This window comes from Gossypium hirsutum, chromosome A13, assembly GCF_007990345.1.
Source record: "Gossypium hirsutum isolate 1008001.06 chromosome A13, Gossypium_hirsutum_v2.1, whole genome shotgun sequence".
NCBI classification, from domain to species: Eukaryota; Viridiplantae; Streptophyta; class Magnoliopsida; order Malvales; family Malvaceae; genus Gossypium; species Gossypium hirsutum.
The window spans coordinates 98,342,079-98,357,050 of NC_053436.1; the positions used below are offsets into that span (position 1 = coordinate 98,342,079).

General features: G+C 32.8%; 1 pseudogene; it reads left to right on the forward strand.

Moving 5' to 3' along the window:
• Nucleotides 1-5,080: 5,080 nt before the first annotated feature.
• On the forward strand, nt 5,081-10,559 carry LOC107895307 (mechanosensitive ion channel protein 6-like; annotated as a pseudogene).
• Nucleotides 10,560-14,972: the final 4,413 nt, after the last annotated feature.

A 14,972-nucleotide genomic window follows, 5' to 3' on the forward strand; every position in this document is an offset into this window, starting at 1 on the left:
TTAATAAAATCATCATATAATGAAATTAAAGCTTCAAATACATGATAATTCATCATAAACATACAACACTTATCCATGGAACTTTCAATTTCACCCATAGAATCAAAAACTAATGAATTCAATAGGTGGAGCTAATTGTAAAAGTCACAAAAACATAAAAATTACAAAGAAAAAGAAAGAATTGAACTCACATGATGGAAAAATATGAAAAACCAGCTTATTCCAGAAGTCCTATGGCGTTTTGGCTGAAGAAAAATGATGAAATCTCTAGATTTTTTAATTTTGTCATTGTTTTATATGTTTAATTTGCAAAATTTCCAATTTTACCCTTATTTCACCTTACTTTCTTGCTAATTTTCTTGCCCAAACCGTCCAGCCCATATAATTTGGGTCTAATTTCTTTTATATCCCTTCTTATTAGGCACTTAAGCTATTTAATCATTATTTAATAAATTTTACATCTTTTACAATTTAGTCCTTTTTTAATTAATTAACTATCAAAATGTTAAAATTTTCTAACGAAACTTTAAAACTAACTCAATAACACTCCATAAATATTTTTAAAAATATTTATGGCTCGGTTTATAAATTCGAGGTCTCAATACCTCGTTTCTAAAACTAATTAACCTAATAATCCTTTTAAAACACTAAATTCACTAATTCAAGAATATTTCTAAAATTATACTTAACTCATAAATTATAATTAATAGAATTTCCGAACTCACTAATCAGATTTAGTGATCTTGAATCACTATTTCTGACACTACTGAAAGTTGAGCTGTTACACCCAGCCCAGCCTGGCCCATACTTACCTTTAGTTTGAACCTTTAAGACACATATATGTCTTTTTGTTTGTTTTTTATTCTTTAACAAGTTTCCATTTTTAGAAGTATTTGTTTGTTCTTGTAGCATGTTTTTTAGCCTTGCTTATGCATGTAATCTTGCTTTTGCAAGTGGCTTTAGGGATGGTTTTGTCGCCATCCTCTCTAATTTGGGGTTTGATTTTTTCTCACCTCTTTGGACCATTTGGGGTTGATTTCCTTATCGTTTTAAGTACTTACAGTCATTCCAGATATATCGTGCTTGAGCTGTGACAGAGCCAATTGTCAACGTGTTATAATATTTTATTGATACTGAGGCTAAAGCCTTTGTGGTGTTGATGGAGTTTGTTCTTCACTACTTATGACAGGTATTTGTTGTTTTTTCTCCAAATTATACGATCTCATTCATGAAATGAATTTATTGTTTTAGTTTTTCTACAGGGAGATGTTCTGGTTCTTACTATGGTTGATTAGCTACCGTTGACCACAACTTGGTTATAACTCTTTCAAACCCTTTTAAAAAAGGTAAGTAGCATTGATCTTCTTCGGCTTGATCCTAAAATCGCAAAATTAGATATAGAGGATTATCCATATAAAATTCGAAAAGTTATGTTATCTGATGATCCCTTGTTTTATCCAAATAAATATTTTTATTGGAATAATCTATAATATTTATCGTAAATTAGCCTTGTACAAATCTTGGGAAAAGGATTGGATATACAATGACAAAAATCAAATACTTTTCACTGATATTGTTTGTTATAAAAGTTTGGCTTATGCTATCACAAGGGAACAATATTACGTCATTCGATATTAATGTCGTTTGAAGATTATGGAAGTTCAAAGTCACCAAACTTACTCATGGCGAAAGATCCAAAAGGTAGGGGATTGTTGGGATCGAGCCTACCTTGTTAAATCATCTATGGGGAATTTTTACTCTATCCACAAGTACGTGGATTTGGAAGAGTACATGAGACACATGCACATTGTGCACAAAAATACATGGTTTTAAAGAAGAAAGAGGTAAAGAGTCTGGACGGTGATATAGCATTTTATGGGTGATAATGCGAGCTTAATAGTTTCAGCCTTAAATCTTTTTTGAGGATCAACTTAATTCTATATATTTTAGTGTTCTATGAGTGATTTGATTTTTAAGATATTCATATTTTTTATTTGAAAGATAAAGTTTTGAAAAATATTACCAATTCAAATATTTACATAAGAATATTTGTCCAGATATTTAGATCCAACAATCTAGTTTAAAAACAGTGTGACTTAATTAGACAAATTTTAAAAATCAATTAAAGTAATCCGAACTTTATAAAAGTTCTTCCAACCTTGAAAGAAATGAGATTTTATTATTTCTTCTTATAAAAATTAAATTAATTTTTAATTTGTTTTATCTAAATAATATTTTGTTTAAAGAAAAAATTATTTGGATCAAAACGACTAATTTACTCTTTCTTGTCTCCCAACGGTTTATCTTGAACTAACTTTGAAAGTCTTGAGTTTAATCGAACCTAGATTAGCTTCATTTACTCTTCCGATAATGTAGAGCTACTGACCCTTGAAAAAAGAAATTAAGCTTAACAAATTTTAAAGACAAAAAAGTTCATATCAATTATAAAACATCATGTGTCAAGTGAAAATTATTACATACTAAAATGATGACACATATCAATTATAAAACGTCATGTGTCAACTCGAAATTATTACAGACTAAAATGATGACATTATAAATTATGCCATAATAATTATTTTTAATTAATTTAAATTAATTAAGGAATAAATAATAAAAATGTATATTATCAGTAATTAAATTAAAATAGTTTAGTAATAATATTGAAGAGGAACTCTCGTCCAACACAATGTGTTACATTGTTGGTCCAGAACCTACGAGAGAGGGAATGCAGTGGAAGGGACTGTTTTCTATTTTTCCTTTTCATGATTATGTCGTTGTCACTTTTATCCCAGCTAAACAAAGTAGGACTGCTAATAGATTTGGGTTAGTGAGATTTGCGTCCATGAAAGATGGTAGGAGAAGTAGGTTTTGGAGAAAAAAGAGAGAAAAGTGTCATCTTGAACCACAGGAGGAATATCAAAGCAAGAATGAATGTTGGGTCTTGGAACAATTGAGCAATGGATGCATTGCATTATCTGGGGGAATCGAAGGGTAAAAGAAGATTACTGAATGAGTTTTGGATATACGTAATAATTGCACACTGTAAAGATTTTGCAAAAATAGCAGACCTACTGAAAACGAAGAATGATTTAGGCCTCAGCTGTTTCTCTATTATGAGATTATGTAGCTCAGAAACTTGATTCCATCATGGGGCGGTAAGTGGTTTTCTACATAGTCTAGGACAAGGTTGAACGTGGAAGGGAATGGGTATCATGTTAATGTTAAGGAATCTTGATCCATGCCCGGTGTCTTGGTATAGCCAGAAGTTGGGGTTCTTTTATTAGTATTGATAATTTTCCAACGAATGTCATCTGTGATTACATCAAAAATCTTATAAAATTTTCAACTTTCACCTCACATTTCCCTCAAATATTTAATGCCATTTAAAAGAGAAAAAAACCCAATTAGTTGAATGATGAATTTAAAATATTTAATAATTAAATGATAAAAATTTAAATAACCTGCTATATATAATATTGCGTTAAAAACTCGAACCGTATGAACGGGAGCTATCAAAGTTGGACATTGTTTGACATCAGTTAGGAATGTCACAGCCACTAATATGACACCACGTAAGAGATTAGGACAATACTTTTCGTCGGATATTAACCATATGCTTTTATTATTATTATTATTATTATTTTGAGAATATATGATATAACGGGTATGCTTTAAATTTACGCGGGGTTGGACTGGCGTAATCCAGTTAGATTGTGACGGGACTGTGAGATTTTGTATTTTATTATTCAGTTTATTCTAATGGATATTAATGCCCTTTCATTGTAAACTAGTTTTTAGATTCTAGTTAAAAACTTGAAAAATGATTTATTAAAATATAAATGTTTAACAGATATCTGATTGATTTTTAGTTCAATTGGCATCGATATTATTAGTAATGTAGGAGGACTTAGGTTTAAGTGCACTAAATCGTATTATTATCCTATTTAAGAGTTTAAGAAGAACTATAAGTATATCAAGCCTCACGCCAAATGAGAATTATATAAAGGATTTGAAACAAACCAATTTAAAATACAATTTTTAAAATATTTGGTGTAATAGTAAAATATATTATATTTTTATAAAGTGAATAAATTCGAATTTTAAAAATAAAATTGTTGAAGTCTTGAATCTCGGAATAATTAATCTTCATAAACCGTAAAACATACATAAAAGTTATTTCATTTACGCAAATTTAATGTTGTTTTGGCACACTTCATACCATTCCTTGAAAATTGACATTGGTACAAGTAGATATAAAAGATAGTGGGTGAACATTTGATCGAATCAAATAAAAAAATTTCGAGTTAATTGAGTTGACGAATCTTATTTTATCATCCTAAATCGATTTGAAATTTCTCGAATCAAGTCGAGTGAGATGGAATTCGAATCAAATCAAATATATTTGTTCAAGTTAAATTAAAAAAATAACTTTGAGCCTTTATAGCCACTGTCACCTACCATAATCAAATTTGTCCATCATAATCAAATTTGTTATTAACTTTCATACATGTATTTTGAAATTAAAATATATATATTAAATGTAAAAAATGTAAATTTTTAATAAAAAATATTTTAAAGACAAAAATGTGAAATTGATACTAATTGAAAATTTTAACATGAATATTTTATTGCATCATCAATAATTTAATTTTAACAGAAATTGATAAAGATTTAACATAATTAAACTCAATAATATAAATGGTACAAAATATAAAATTTAATTCAATAATATAAATAGCAGACATAAATTCGAAAAAAAATGGGTTTGGGAAGTAAAAGTTCAGGGAAAAGCAAAAGAAAATTTTTTGGGGGTTTGAAGAAGTAAAAGTTTTAAAAAAAATTAAAGAAAAAAAGTTTTGAGGGTTTGAGAAAATAGAATTTGCGGGGAAAAAGATTTTGTGGTCTGGAGAGTAAAATTGTTGAGGGGAAAGTAAAAGGGTTTAAGAGGAGTTTGGGGAAGATAAGTAAAATGGTTTGTTATTTAATTTATTTGAATTCAAAAAATTTAAAAAAATTGAATTATTTGATTAATTTTATTCAAATAATTCAAATTTTGAATTTTTTAAATTTTGTCGAATCAGAAAAAAATGATTGCATGAACCTCCAAAAGTGCTACACACTTTCATTAAGTACATTAATTAGATTTAAATTATCAAATTCAACAATCACTGATTGCTTACCTTGACTCTATAATTTTGGAGCCAAGCCTCAAATCTTGCGCTTCGGCCACTGATGCAGATGGGTACATTGGCTCCATTGATGACGTTCCCTTATGAGTCTCTAACTACGGCAACAATGCTTTGCTTTCTTGCTCGTAGATCTGGTTGTGACATCCGTATTAACAAGTACGGTGCTCCATTCTTTGCTTTGTTTGATTGTCATCAGATCGCAAGTTGACAGAGCCATCTTGGGCCCTGAATCCAAAGCTGTCCCGCCCTCCAACTAATTCCCTTGAAAGCAGAAGCATTCCCAGCAAGTCCAGGCGATGAGTTTGAGATGAAGGCTTTGTCCTCTCCGAAACTATGCTCCACCATTTCAAACCAAGAGGAAAAACCTATTGGTACTGGGCTATAGCAGAAGTTTGAGGCTTCCATTCCAAATTACTGATGCATCCAAGTAGGATCACCCCAGCTTTGTGAATTCTCCATGATGAACTCTACTTTATCTTTCCCATATTGAAATGCTTTTCTTATTTCTCATGTTCCATTGATAATTACATTACCAGAAGTTTGGTAGAAAGAATCCATCATTATTTATGACGACAAAATGATGTGAAAACAATTTCATTCCCAAAATAGAAAAAGGAAAAGCCAAGACTTTAGCTACCAACTCCAAAATCTAGATACTTCCTTTTTTTCTTCTAAAGAAATCTAGATGCTTCGTGTGGAAGAAACAAAAGAAGCAACGGCGATATAGTAATTAATTAATTAAAAATAGATAAAAATTAGGGGTAATTTGAGTGAATAGTTTATAACCCTGAAAACATATTAAAGTATTATTAAGAGCATGAAACCGAAACCTTTGGGTGTGCCACCTGGTCTGGTCTGGTCTGGTCATCCTCTTTCTACTCTCATTTTTTTTCTTTCGTGTCTCTGTGTTCAAAGCTTTAAACAATTTCTAATCTTTGCCACTCCTCCACATCCTCATTACACGCGTCAGTAAGTACTAAATTGATTTTCTTGCACTTTCCTTAGGAGCCAACCAAACGTTGACTTCCTCTCATCTTTTCCACCACCCCAAGAAAAAGTAAGCATCTTTATTACTCTTAACTATCTTCATCATTGAAATTCCCCCTATCCTTTTTTTTTTAAATTAAAAAATTCCTTGGTTCACATTGTATGACTCTTTGTCGGGTTATATTGGTCTAAGATTAGCAAAATCATGGCAGTTGATTCCGCTGACAGGAAAGAATTCATTTTGAAGATAGATGACAGAAGCCACGACGGTAGTAGTTCTACTCCTTCCGGTGGAGCAACTGCCGGCGATGGAGGTAAGATTTGGGGTGAGCCAAGCTATGATTTTTGGAAAGACGGTGAGAAAATCAACATTAACTGGAAAAAAGAGAATGCCAACTCGAATGATGCTGGCAGTAGTGGAGGTGTTAGTAATAAGGAAAGTGAGGATTTTGAATTCATGCAAAGCAAACAAGTCCCCATGGAAGATCCACCATCAAAGCTGATCGGTCAGTTTTTGCATAAACAAAAAGCTTCAGGAGAGATTTCGTTGGATATGGATTTGGAAATGGATGAACTTCAGCAAAAGCAAATCCATGACGGCATTTTACTCCCTACAGTTGCTGAAACACCTTCATCTTCAGCAGCTGCTCTTTCCAGAGTGTCCTTTGAGAACAGCCCTGTAAGAAGAAGACAAAGTAAAGGGTCAGCGTCGACAGGGAAAGAAGAGACTGATGGGGTTGTAAAGTGTAGTTCAAATTCTTCATTCAAAAGGAGTGAAGGTGGTTCTACCCAAAGGAAGTCAAGTTTGTTAGCAACCAAGACAAAATCCAGGTTGATGGACCCCCCTACACCGGAAAGGGGCGAACCAAAGTCCGGGAAAACCGGAGTTGGGAAGTCTGGACATGTAATGCGATCTGGGATTCTTGGGAAAAGCATGGAGGAAGAAGAGGATGACTCATTGTTTGATGAGGATTTGCCTGATGAATATAAGAAAGATAAGTTGAGTTTTTTGGTTTTGCTTCAATGGTTAAGTTTGATTTTGATCATTGCTGCTTTAGTTTGTAGTCTTACAATTCCTTATTTAAGAAAGAAACGTTTGTGGGATCTTATGCTGTGGACATGGGAAGTTTTGGTTTTAGTTTTAATATGTGGTAGATTGGTTTCAGGGTGGATTATAAGGATAATTGTGTTTTTTATAGAGAGGAATTTTCTTTTGAGGAAAAGGGTATTGTATTTGTATATGGAGTGAGGAAAGCTGTTCAGAATTGTTTGTGGCTGGGGTTGGTTTTGATTGCTTGGCATTACTTATTTGGTAAGAAGGTTCAGAGGGAGACTAAGAGTGATGTCCTTAGGTTTGTGACTAAAATTATGATTTGCCTTGTTGTGGGTGTGATGTTGTGGCTAGTGAAGACCCTCTTGGTGAAGGTACTGGCATCTTCTTTCCATGTCAGTACTTATTTTGATAGAATCCAGGAGTCATTGTTCAATCAATATGTAATCGAGACTCTTTCCGGTCCACCTTTGGTTGAGATTCGAAGGGCTGAGGAAGAGGAGGAGAGACTTGCAAACGAAGTTGCAAACCTACAGAAAGCTGGTGCTAAAATTCCTCCTGGCCTCAAGACATCAACCCTTTCATCACCTCAATATAAGAGGCCGATAGGGAGTGGACCGATTCAGAAAAGTCCTCGAGGAAAAAGCCCTATGATATCACGAGTGCTTTCTGTTGAGAAGGGAGAGACGGATGATAAGGGGATAACCATTGATCACTTGCACAAATTGAATCCTAAAAATGTCTCTGCTTGGAATATGAAAAGGTTGATGAATATCATCCGCCATGGAGCTCTTTCCACTTTAGATGAGCAGATACAAGATTCAACTCAAGAAGATGAGTCTGCAACACAGATTAGAAGTGAATATGAGGCTAAAGCTGCGGCAAGGAAAATCTTCCAGAATGTTGCTAAGCCAGGTTCCAAGTATGCCCATCAGTCCCATTGCTATGCAATATGTTATGTGTGTATTTGTGCATTTAAATTCTTTGTCAATGTTAAATTTCATTTTTCTTTATCGGCTGGTTGATTGTTTCTGTTTTGAAGCTTTTGTCTTCTTATTGCTAATAATTGTTCTCAGGTACATATACTTGGAGGACATTGAACGGTTTCTCCCAGAAGATGAGGCTTTGAAGACTATGAGTCTCTTTGAAGGAGCATCTGAAAGCAGGAGAATTAGCAAGAAAGCCCTCAAGAATTGGGTGGTAAGCATTGGCAACCCATGCATTGCTGCATATTTTACTTCTAATATATTCTCTTTTGCATATAGAGTCCGTTGACTGCATTTTCTCAATGTTATATTTAAACAACACGTAAGATGTCTGATTAGGTCCAAACCTTATTGAAGTTCATTGCTCTTTAAATATTTAACCAATATTAGGTTATTGTCACATATTTATCCTTGTAGTAACGATAACACGTTAAGAAACTTAGTATACTAAATTTAAGAAGATAATAAGATGTGTGGTCAATTATCTCACATGGTATCTGTGTTGAGCTTCTATTGAGTGAATGTTGGTATTGGATTGCTGTTTAAAAAGTAGTGCAATCTCTGTAGATTTAACTGATTCTTTTTGTGGAACCAGAACTTGCTGTGCTGGATTTATTGCATTTAAATCCAAGGAAATGAAAACCTTATAATTTTAAAATCATTTGATAGTATTTTTTTATTTATTACAGGCTAAAGAAAGGCACCCATCCCCCCTTTTTCTTTCTAACTCCCTTCACTAAAATTGAAGTTGCGTTTACAAGTTTAACACTTGCTATTGTGTGTTGTACTTCAATCTCTCTTAGGTCAATGCTTTTAGAGAACGAAGGGCACTTGCCTTTACACTGAATGATACCAAAACAGCTGTGAACAGACTTCATCGGATGGTGGACGTTTTGGTTGGCATCATCATAGTGGTTATTTGGCTTCTCATACTTGAAATTGCCTCCAGCAAAGTTCTTGTTTTTATTAGCTCTCAACTGCTTCTAGTTGCATTCGTATTTGGGAACACCTGCAAGACTGTATTTGAAGCTATTATATTCTTATTCGTTATGCACCCATTCGATGTGGGTGACAGGTGTGAAATTGATGGAGTTCAGGTACCTTTATAAGCACATGGTTTGGCTTTTTCTTTTTAAGATAGTGTAGATCCTGTTTGTAAATTCCTTTTTAAATCCTTGGATTCAATGAATTTCAGATGGTGGTGGAGGAAATGAACATCTTGACTACTGTTTTCCTAAGATATGACAACCAGAAGGTCATAATCCCGAACAGTGTCCTGGCTACCAAGGCCATCCATAACTACCATCGTAGCCCGGATATGGGTGATGCCGTTGAATTTTGCATCCATGTGAAAACTCCTGCAGAAAAGATTGGTCTAATGAAGCAGAGAATAATGAGGTGAGTTGAAAATGATACAACTGTCCTTCCCTGCTTTGCCTTCATTTACAAGCGTCTTTGTTGTTGATTCATGGCAATTTATAGTTTTCTGGTCATGACAATACTTGGAACATGTCTGATTGACTTGATCATTTCTTACTGCAGTTACATCGAGCACAAGAGTGACCACTGGTACCCGGATCCAATGATTATCTTCAAGGAACTTGAAGAGTTAAACAGAGTGAGGATAGCAATATGGCTCACACACAAAATGAATCATCAAGACATGGGAGAGAGGTTCACAAGAAGAGCCCTCTTGATCGAAGAGATGGTTAAGATTTTCAACGAGTTAGATATCGAATACCGGTTATATCCAATTAACATCAATGTCTGTAGCGTGCCTCCCATGGCATCTGATCGGCTTCCTCCTAAGTGGACCGGACCAGCCAGCTGAACAAAATAACAAGCAAGCTATGACCCATGTCTTTAATGTCAAAGCTGTGAGTAGATTTTACTACTTGTGACATTGTTTCCTTGACAATTAGCTTAGAAGTTTAGCTAATAAATTCATCGTATAATTCGTCTTTTTGGTAGATTGAACAAGTCTGCTGAGCTGGATGATACTTAAGCCATGTTTTTCCAAGTCTTCGTTTTTCTTCACTTCAAGTACTCATGCTCGATGCCTGTGCCAAAGTCATATTAGGACATGGGTAGAGAAATATGGTCGTCCAAGGTTCCTCTACATAATGGAAAAACTTGGAAACAAACATGCCTATGTAGGATACATGTATTTAACTCAAACCTGAGTATTCAACACTTGCTTCATTGTCGGTAACATAGGTATGATCCAATGTTAGCCACAAAGTTGAAAGTGAATCTGATACTTATTTGTTCATAGACGCATAAATGTACACAGAGGATGTGTTAAATATTCACATTAATGAGAGAGCTAATCTACTTTTGATCTCCAAATAATTGCAGCTGTAGTTTTCCATCTATTTAACCACAAATCGACTTTCATTTAAAGGTATCTTGTTTTTAATTGGAAGGATGAGAGTTTTGCATTAAGAATTCAAATGTCATTTCAATCAACTATTCCCATGAGACATCCTTATAAATAGAACTGTAAGTTGTGATGACGTACAAGAATGTTGCAAATCAGTTTATGATCAAATCAATCAAGATATTCTTACCGCCACCCTGTTCTTGCCGGCGAATAATGGAGGCCTCCTATCGTCAAACAAGCGGGAATAGACCGAAAGATCGGCACTAAACTGCAAGGCAAAGAACAAGACGGAACATCCTTAGCAATCCCTTCAATAGTCTTCCAATCCATTTTTGTCTCTGATCTAGGTCCCAATACTTCTGTTGCCTCAAGGGCCTAATTTAAACCATCTTCACCATGAATGAAGCGAGCAATCTCCTCTGGGCCAGCACATAGCCTGGTCTTGTCATTGCACTCTCCAACTCATTTATCTCTTCCACGTTAAAAGTGTAAAAGTTTAGAGGAACCTCACCTCACATGCATCTGCAAGAGAGAAGGAATACTAGTAGAACTTATATGGAGACAACATCGATGTTTTCTGATTCTCCGAACTTGGTCCCATCACTCCTCAAGAAAAGAGGAAATGTCAAAGCCATAGGCACCTTCAGCTTGTAAAATCTTCCTTATCAACTCAGTCCCAGCAGTAATATTACCCCAGTGATCACTCCCACCAATTTGCACACCAACACTTTCAGTCTTAAAAAGTCGTAATCTTGCAATAACTGATAAGAACAATACTAATTCACTAGTTTTTTTTTTTTTTTATCCCGGATGTTGTATTTATAAATTAAAATAATATATTTATTCTTTGAATTTTTGTTACGAAGTTTTAAAAATACTATGATTAATATTCTAAAAACAAAATCGTATAAATGTTTATTTTTTAGAATATTTATGTCAAATATTAACCAGCTACTAATATTTTTATATTGTTTTAATGATTTTTTTATTAAAGTTTGTTATTTTTTAAAGTTTATATATAAATATATAGAGAGAGTTATAATATCTCATAATTTATAAAATGTATATTTTATTTAAATATTCTTAAATTATTGAATATGTTTGCCATTTTTTTATTCAAATGTCTGGTAATTTATTTTTTATTTTGAAACTGTATTTGATCCTATTGGATATGTTTGCAATTAATTTAACTTTAAGAATTATTCAATTATTTTTTCTATTATCTTTTAATATATAAAAATTAAATTAACAAGTAAGTGGTTGCAGTCCTAAGAAGAGGACTTAGGTTGGAACTTTAGAGATGACATTATTAGGAAGCTACAAACCCTAAATATGGACCGTAAAATGTACATGAAATAAACTAAAAAAAATACAAAAATTAAGAAAATGATATTCAAATATTTTAACCCATAAAACAATTTTCTCGATTTGTTAAGTTAAAATTTATATATATAATGGTTTATTCCAAAATTACCATAAAAACAATTTTTTGAAAAATATATTTCATTTCTACAAATAAATTACTTTATTTTGAAAATTTTAAATTTCGCAATTGCTATATGAATCGGTCTCTAATAATTTATTATTGATTAAAAAATTCATAATCTTTAATAGTTTTGATTAAGTAAATAAATAATTAAAGCGTTAATTATAGGAATTGGTTTGTGTTAAGTTTATTTTTCATTTAAATCTTATCGATATGTAATATTCAATTTTTTATACATGAATTTAATTTTTCTATAAACATTCCATGTTCTTTCAAAAATTTTAGTTAAATCCTTGATTTAAAAATGATTTAAATCTTTATAATAAATAATTAAAACCTTATTTATCTATATACGTTAATGTTGTTACAATAAAGACTTAAAATGTTATATATTAAAGTTTGATGTAATCAATGCTTGATATTTTATTTTTCAATTTATTCCTTCATATAAAAAAATGTAAAACATATTTAAAAACATATTTTATTTTTTCTTAATTTTTGGAAACTTGTTAATATTACCCTATACTTTACATATGTTATATACATACACATATATATATATAGTGAAAATAAAATAAAATAAAATAAAGAACACACAAATTTTACGTAGAAACCCTTTCGGGAAAAAACCACGGGCAGAGGAGAAGAAAATTCACTATGTCAAATTCAAATTAATACAAAAGGAATAGACTATGTCTATTTATAGGCTTGTAAAATCATATTCTAGTAAGAATGAAACACTTTATTCTAATCAATATCAAATAGATGGAATTTAATAAGATTTAAAAAACCTTATTCTAAAATAAAATAAAAGAAGTGTAATTCTAAATAGATTCTTCTTTTATTTTATTTTATCACTGTATTTTATTTAAATAAAGATTCGAGTCACTTAATTCTAATAATCTCCACTTTGACACGAATTCTCAATGAACAAGTTCTTCATCGCGAACTCTCAACGAACAAGTTCTCCACCTCTTCCATAAAACCCCTTAGGGTTTAACTTCAACAATGAACACCAACCTAGTTTAAACAATGCTCAAACTAGGAAGTGGCTTAGTCATCATATTTGCAGGATTTTCATGAGTACTAATTTTGCTCACAATAATATCACCACGAGCAATAATATCACGAACAAAATGATACCGAACATCAATGTGTTTTGTTCTCTCATGAAACATTTGATCTTTTGTAAGGTAGATTACACTCTGACTGTCACAAAATACTGTACTGATTTGAAGGTCTTCATTAAGTTCACTAAATAGTCCTTTCAACCAAATAGCTTCTTTACAAGCCTCAGTAATCGTCATGTACTCAGCTTCAGTGGTAGACAAAGCGACTATAGTTTGTAAAGTAGCTTTCCAACTAATTGTACAACCTCCGATTGTAAAGACATAACCTGTGAGAGATCTTCTTCTATCAAGGTCTCCAGCAAAATCAGCATCAACATACCCAATGGCTCCATTTCTAGTTCTTCTAAACTATAAGCAAACATCAGTAGTACCTCGTAAATATCTTAAAATCCAATGAACTGCTTTCCAGTGTTTTTTACCGGAGTTCGCCATGTATCTGCTAACTGCACTGACTGCATATGATAAATCTGGACATGAACAAACCACAGCATACATGAGAGATCCCACTGCACTAGAGTGTGGAACATGTAACATGTACTCAATCTCATCATCTGATTGTGGAGACAAAGTCGATGAAAGTCTGAAATGGGCTGCTAAAGGAATACTAACAGGCTTAGCACTCTGCATATTGAACCTGCAAAGAACTTTCTCAATGTACCCCTTCTGACTTAAGTACAATTTACTTGCTTTTCTATCTCTGAGAATCTCCATACCAAGTATCTTCTTTGCTGATCCTAAATCTTTCATCTCAAATTCTTTACTTAGTTGGGCTTTGACCTTTTTATCTCTCCTTTATCTTTTGTTGCTATCAACATGTCATCAACATAAAGAAGTAGATACACAAAAGAACCATCACTGTTTTTCTTAAAGTAAACACAACTGTCAAAACTACTTCTTTTGAAATCATGAGAAGTCATAAAGGAATCAAACCTCTTGTACCACTGTCTTAGTGACTGTTTCAAACCATAAAGGGACTTTTTCAGCAAGCAAACATAATCTTCTTTTTCTGAGACTGTAAAACCCTCTGGTTGTTGCATGTAAATATCCTCATCAAGTTCTCCATGCAAAAATACAGTTTTTACATCTAACTGCTCAAGCTCCAAATCATGCATGGCCACAATATCAAGTTAAGCACGAATCGAACTATGCTTAACAACTGGGGAGAACACATCTGTGAAGTCCACTCCTGGAATTTGACTGTAACCCTTTGCAACAAGCTTTACTTTATATCTGGGTTCTTCAACTCCTGGAGCCCCCTTTTTTTTTTAAACACCCATTTACAACGAACAGCCTTTTTACCTTTAGGAAGTTTCACAAGATCCCATGTTCTATTTTTGTAGAGTGATTCCATCTCTTCTTGCATAGCAAACATCCACTTTTTTGAGTCTTCACAGCTATCTGCCTCAGAATAATTAGATGGCTCTTGATTCGCATCTATATCTTCAGCCACATTTAAAGCATAAGCAACTAGATCAGCCTCGGCATACTTCTTTAGAGGTTTAATTTCTCTTCTAGTTTTGTTTTTGGCGATAGAGTATTGCGGTGAAGAAGCAACTCTATTCTCAATTTTTGTACTGGCTTGAGTAGTCGACTTTGTATTAATCTGATGCTTCATCTGCTTTTGATTTTATTTATGGAAAGAGTCTTTAAGAGATAAGTTAGGTAGCATAGCAGTTTCATAAAAAACAACATCTCTGCTAATCACAACTTTTCTATTTTCAGGACACCATAACTTATACCCTTTTACACCAGCTTTA